We start from the raw sequence: 6,577 nt of genomic DNA on the forward strand, positions 1-6,577 counted from the left end.
AGCTATAGTGAAACCATAACGACATGACAGTTATGAAGATGAGGACAACCTACTGCCAGAAACCCATGTAAAAACAATTAGTGCATCTCAACATAAAGAGTGGTCTGGGACTCCTGAGGGACAAGGTGACAAGGGAAACACAGCAATGCACAGCTCTGCTAGCTGATAAAACACACCTTGTTGGCCACAGTCACGGGCTCTCATCTATTTCTAAGAGAAATGCATCACCTGAATCTGCAAGTAAATAAGAGTTTTGAACCATATAATTCACATATGTGTGGATCTAGTCCTCAGATTAAGCATGAGAGTAAATGTTCCATTTAAATTTTTTCATGCGCTTATTTATTCATTGAAAATATTGTTAAGTATGCATAATTTACAAAACATGGGGGTTTCTAATGTGTTGTGATTCCTTTTCTAGCTTTCTGAAATGGAAACTTTGATCATTGGTTTTCAGTCTTTCCTCTTTTTTGAATATTTGCATTTTGAGTTTTAAGTTCCCCTCTGAGCACTGCTTTGACAGCATACCATGTCTTTTATAGTAGTTTTTCATTGTGAAATAATGTTGACCCTACAAAAATTTGTAAGAATATTAGCAAGAACTCTCACAGCCCGTTAGCCAGCCTGGCCAGTTACTTTCTGCTGTTTTCATCCATCCCCTTCTCTCTGACTAGGAGTGGATGCTTCTGAGCCCTTGGTGAGATGGTTCACTTTCCTCCCCACAATGAACTTCAACAGAAGACAGGCAGAGGGCCCTGGAACCATTCCTCCACCACCGGCTTTGTCCTCACCAGCCTTTTTAATGAGATCCGGATGCACTTGTTCCTCTTCAGCATGGTGGTGATTGTCTACACACTCGCCATGGCTGGCAATGCTGCCATGGTCCTCCTGATCTGGGCGGATGCCTGGCTCCACACGCCCATGTACTTCCTCCTCAGCCAGCTGTCCTTCTTAGACATCTTCTTCACCTCAGTCACTGTCCCCAAGATGATAGCAGGCTTCCTCTTTGGATGGATAAACATCTCATTTGGAGGCTGTGGGGTGCAAATGTTTTTCTTCATGTTCCTGGGGACTGCAGAGTGCATCCTGCTGGCCCTCATGGCCTACGACCGCTACGTGGCCATCTGCAACCCTCTGCAGTGCTCATGAGCCGCTGGACCTGCCTGCTCCTGGTGGCTGCCTCCTGGCTGGGAGGGTCCCTCAGCGCCTCCATACAGACCGCGCTGACCCTGCAGTTCCCCTACTGTGGCTCACGGAAGATCGCGCACTTCTTCTGTGAGGTGCCTTCACTGCTGAGGCTGGCCTGTGCTGACACGGCCATCTACGAGCAGGTGCTCTTTGTGACGGGTGTGGTGGTCCTCCTGCTGCCCGTAGCATTCATCACCACCTCCTATGCCCTGATCCTGGCAGCTGTGCTCCGGATGCACTCAGTGGAGGGCCGTCAGAAGGCCCTGGCCACCTGCTCCTCCCACTTGGCAGTCGTCAACCTCTTCTACGGGCCCCTTGTCTACACTTACATGTTACCTGCATCCTACCACTCTCCTGGCCAGGATGATGTAGTATCTGTCTTCTATACGGTCCTCACACCCATGTTGACCCCTGTCATCTACAGCCTCAGGAACAAGGAAGTGACAGGAGCAATGAAGAAGGTCATAGGGAAGTGCGGGGTGGGTAGGGCTGCCTAAGACCTAGGAGAGAGGGCCCCCATACTTCTAAGATGATCCTGTGTCTCCAGGAGCCCATTGAAGGATTCCCTTTGGGGATGAGAGGAGTCCCAAATCCACATGCAGAAAAGTGAAAGGGGCACTCTTCATTCCCTTCCAGCTCCCACACTTCAGAGAGATGTCCAGATGGTTTATGTCCACTCCCCACTCACTATCCCCACCTCAACAAACTCCAGTCTGGCTTCTCCATCCATCCCTTGTCCAAAGCAGCAGTAACTCATCATCTCCCTGTCACTAAATGTCAAAGGGCTTCCCTTCTCTCCAAAGGACCCCCAAAGCCCTTCATCCCTGGCTATTTCCCCAAACTTCTCCTTTCTCCCTCTCCTCCAGCCACAATAACCCTCTTGCTGTTGCTGAAAATTCCTAAGCACAGTCCTACCTATGGGTCCTTCAGTGCAGAGTTCTCAATGCCTAGGCAATTTCCCCCACATTTTTACATGGTTTTCTCCTTCACTTCTTTTAGGAAGTGCTCAAATGCGACCATTTAGAGATGCCTACATTGGCCACCCTGTCCAAAATGGCATTCCCACCCCATCCCACCATATTTTTCTAACTTCATTTCTGTATTCTATGTTTCTTTCTCCCTTTAGACTGTACAATTCAAAAGAACAGAGGCTTTGATTTTCAGTTCTGTACTCAGTTCCTAGAAGAGTGCTGGGCACACGGAGTCCATCAATAAATACTTGTTGAATGAATGGATAAACTTAAAGAATATTTTCTTATCTCATCCCAACAGTGTTGGCACTGTTGCTAGTTCCTCCTTGAAAATCTCTCCTCCCTTGGCAGTGACACCACGTTTCTGGTTTTCCCCCTCCTTCTGGCCCATTCCTTCCCATTAAGTGATGAGAGCCTCAGAACCTGGTACTTGACCCTTCTCTTCTCAGTCCACACTCTCTCTAGTCACTCTCATTCAAGGCCATGGTTTTAGTTACCACCTGACACCAAAGTCGGTCACATATGTATAGACCAACCAGATATCTCCTCCAAGATCTTTACTACCCAACTCCACCATGACACCCTACTGGATGTTTCAAAGGCACCTCAAATTCATCATGCCAAGAAACAAGGGCATAATCTCACTTTCACTTCTGGTAACTGAATTAATGCCTTACCAGATCAGTAGGTGTCCATCACCACCCACGTTCAATTTCTCACCAACTCCTGTCCATTTGATTGCCATTGTTCACCTTTCTACAAGGTTTACTCCTTAGGGTTGCAGCTACCGCCACCATAGGCCAAAGATACAGTGGATGATGCAAGAATTTCCAACCAGATCTCCTTGTCTCCTTTTTTACCCTACCTCACATACAAAACCACAGCTTTTTTCTCAAGATGTAGCCAAAGAGGTCTCTGAACACAAATCTAACCATACGCCACCAAATAACCTTCCCTTAAATTGTTTTAGCTATTGCCATCACTCTTACACAGGTCACCATCTAACACATGATATATTTTTACATACATATATTGTTTACCATCTGTCTTCTCCTACTATAAGGTAAGCTCCACAAGGGCAAATATTGTCTTTGTACTTGACACATAGTGGGCATTAATTAAATATTGAATAATGACTACATGAATGAATGAATGCTCTCAGGTAAAACAAATAATCTTTCCCATTGCTTACAAAGCCCTTAAGAGTCCAGTCTGCTTGGCTTCATCTCATGCTTCTTTCTCCTTAATTCTCCTCCTCTGCTCCTTTCCAAAGCTCTTCCTCTGCCTGGGATGCTGCTTTCTCCTCTGTGCTTAGAATCCTCCCTTACTTACCTCAGGTATCACCTCTTCAAAAAACTCTCCTCTGTAATCCCAAACTAAGTCAAGCTCTTTCCTGACCCTTAGTTCCTCAATTAAGTCTATCTCCTCACAGTACTGTAAGCCTCTTGAGAGCAAGGAGTCTTTATGACTTCACCACAGTGCATAACATTACACTTGGCACATTGTAAAGTCTCAATAAGCTGCAAATTAAAAACACACACAAAAAAAGAAGGCAGAAGGCAGCAGGGAGGCAGGGAGGGATAAGCACTGATTGCAGTCTTTTACCTCCAAGCTAGACCATACCTTACCATCCCAAGTTTTTGCTTATATAAAGCAACTACCATAAAAGATGCCTCAATAACTTTCTATAGTTTTAAGACATCTCTGAAAGTCTTCAGAGGCCAGAAATCCATCCTGAAAGTCCAATCTGCTTCACTTTTCCTGCAGCTGGATTAACATTTTCTAAATTGACTCAAAATTGAGAACTGAATAGGGAAGTGCATTCGACTCAAACAATTGCCCCCATTCCCTTTTCAAGAAGGAATTAATTAAGGGGAGCATGAGTTCTATTACAAAGAATTATGTGGAGGCCAAGATCTCATAATCACATCCCCACCATCTAATTCAGAACAGGATTCCCTTCACCACCTCGGTCTCTTATGTCATACTTCGTAAGCATGAACCTTAATTCCTTAGCACTTTCCCAAACAAAGAAGAAAGCCATAATTTGCAATTATCGATGCATCTGACTTCACACTCATGAAATAGGTGGGCAAGCTTTGATCATTGGCTAGTGAAAAATAATCTGTCTGCTCATCCTTTCCTGTGCTACTGAGAGCAAGCTATATTAAGATATTGAGTTTGACCTTCTTCTTTATAAATATACCCCAATCTGAAAAGTAGGTTAAGCATGCCAGAAAGCACACACCAGAATGCAACATAGGGACTGAAAGTAGCTGTGAGAATTTGATCTCCGCGTGGAAAAAATGGCAAACTCCAGTTAGACCTGGTACTTGAGAAGATACACATCACAGAACTTCCAATTTATGATGTAGGCTTTTTTCTTTTAATAGTACCTGAAAACATGAAAATGGGAAGATTTTTAAACTAAATCAGCAGGGAATATTTGCCAAATGACAGAGGGAAGCCTAGCTCTATTAGACCTGAGAGATGCCAAAATAAACTGGAGAAACATGAAGCTAAATTTCAGAAATGAAAAGGGAGGATCTCAGCAGAGTAGAAATACTTTTGCCGAGAAGAAAATGGGGGAGAGATAGGGATGACTCAGGAGAAAGTGACAGAAGTCGCTAACAATGGCCAAATCCTTCCCAGGACAAAGGATTTAATACTTAAAATATTACAAATGTGCTCATCATTTAACTACACCCTTTAAAATTTTTAATTCAATTTTTATTTTATATTGGAGTATAGTTGATTTAGAATGTTGTGTTAGTTTCAGGTGTACAGCACAGTGGATTCAGTTATACATATACATATATCCATTCTTTTTCAGATTCTTTTTCCATAAGGTTATTACAGAATATCAAATAGAGTTCCCGGTGCTATACAGTAGGTCCTTGTTGGTTATCTATTTTATGTATAGTACTGTGTATGTGTTAATCCCAAACTCCTAATTTATCCCTCTCCCCCCACACACTTTCCCCCTTTGGTAACCATAAGTTCATGTCTGAAGTCTATGAGTCTTCATTTAACTATACACTTATCAGAACTTTGGTTTGAGCTCACTGTGTGAGATCCCTCTTGGGAATATACTTCTGAATTTGTGAGTGAAATTGATGAGACCATGAGACAAATAGGCATTATTAGAATATGGTCTCTTTAAAGCCAGCTTTCCTACATGCACTTAGTAATGTAAGACCCAACCATTGCAGAACTTTTGTCTTTTTAACTAATGTACCCTCACTTTTTAGAATTCCTTGGCACATGGTAGACACTCAATAAACAGTTATTGAATTAATTTAAATTATGTGGCTGGCCAGTTTTTTATTATCTTTTACAAGAGTAAGTTAGACCTAATTCTGAATGATAAATTCCAAGAAAACATATTTTTTTTAGAAACATACAGATTAAAAGCACTTGGTTGGTGTGGAAAATAGTATAGTGGTTCCTCAAAAAGATATACATAGAATTACCTTATAAGCAGGCAATTCTATTCCCAGGTATACACCCAAAAGAATTTAAAACAGGTATTCAAGCAGAAATTTGTACATGAATGCTTGAGGCCATATAATTCACAATAGCTAAAATGTGGAAGGAACCCAAGTGGCCATCAATTGATGAATGGATAAATAAAATGTAATATATTTATACAATGGACTGTGACTCAGTCATAAAAATGAATGAAGTATTGATACATGCTCCAACAGCTCTCAAGGATGAATGTTGAAAATGTTATGTTAAGTGAAAGAAGTCAGACACAAAGACCACATATTGTAGATTTTCATTTTAAATTCCAGGATAAGCAAATCCACAGAGACAGTAGATTAGTGGCTGCTAGAGGCTGGGAGGAGAGGAGAATGTGGTGTGACTACTTAATACATGGTTTCCTTTTGGGTGATGAAAAAGTTCTAGAGTTAAATAGCAATGATGGTGGACCACATTGTGAATTTCCTAATGTCACTTGGTTGTGCACTTTGAAATTGTTGAAATAGTGAATTTTATGTTTTGTGTATTTTACCACAATTTTTAAAAGCACTTTGCAGTGTATGCTTCATTTAATCCTCATGACCAGGCTGGTGCCCAAACTTCTGACTCCAAAACCTGTAAAACTTCCACAATGTCCAAATGATGACTCCAACATGGAATGTTCATCATTGGACTAAAGCAGAGGGCCACCACAACCAGGCCCCCATTTATCACTTCCTTCCTGCTAGGAACTTATGCAGACTCTCCTGCCTAGTGATGACACCTTGGTCTGCTGTTTATAGCCCTCCTCAGCTGGCAACCCTCTCCCTACCAATGCCTTACTAGAATCTGCCTTCCACTTCAGCCACAAAGGCCACTGTACCATTTCAAATACCTCCATCTCTGCCTGACAATATCTTTGCCACAGCCCTTTTCCCCTCTTTGGGTGCCTA

At 42.4% G+C, this 6,577-nt stretch overlaps 1 pseudogene; it reads left to right on the forward strand.

Annotated features, from left to right (window-relative positions):
• Window positions 1–759: 759 nt before the first annotated feature.
• On the forward strand, window positions 760–1,685 carry LOC130836085 (olfactory receptor 2T27-like; annotated as a pseudogene).
• Window positions 1,686–6,577: the final 4,892 nt, after the last annotated feature.

The sequence above is a fragment of the Hippopotamus amphibius genome, chromosome 15 (genome assembly GCF_030028045.1).
Source record: "Hippopotamus amphibius kiboko isolate mHipAmp2 chromosome 15, mHipAmp2.hap2, whole genome shotgun sequence".
Classification (NCBI taxonomy): domain Eukaryota; kingdom Metazoa; phylum Chordata; class Mammalia; order Artiodactyla; family Hippopotamidae; genus Hippopotamus; species Hippopotamus amphibius.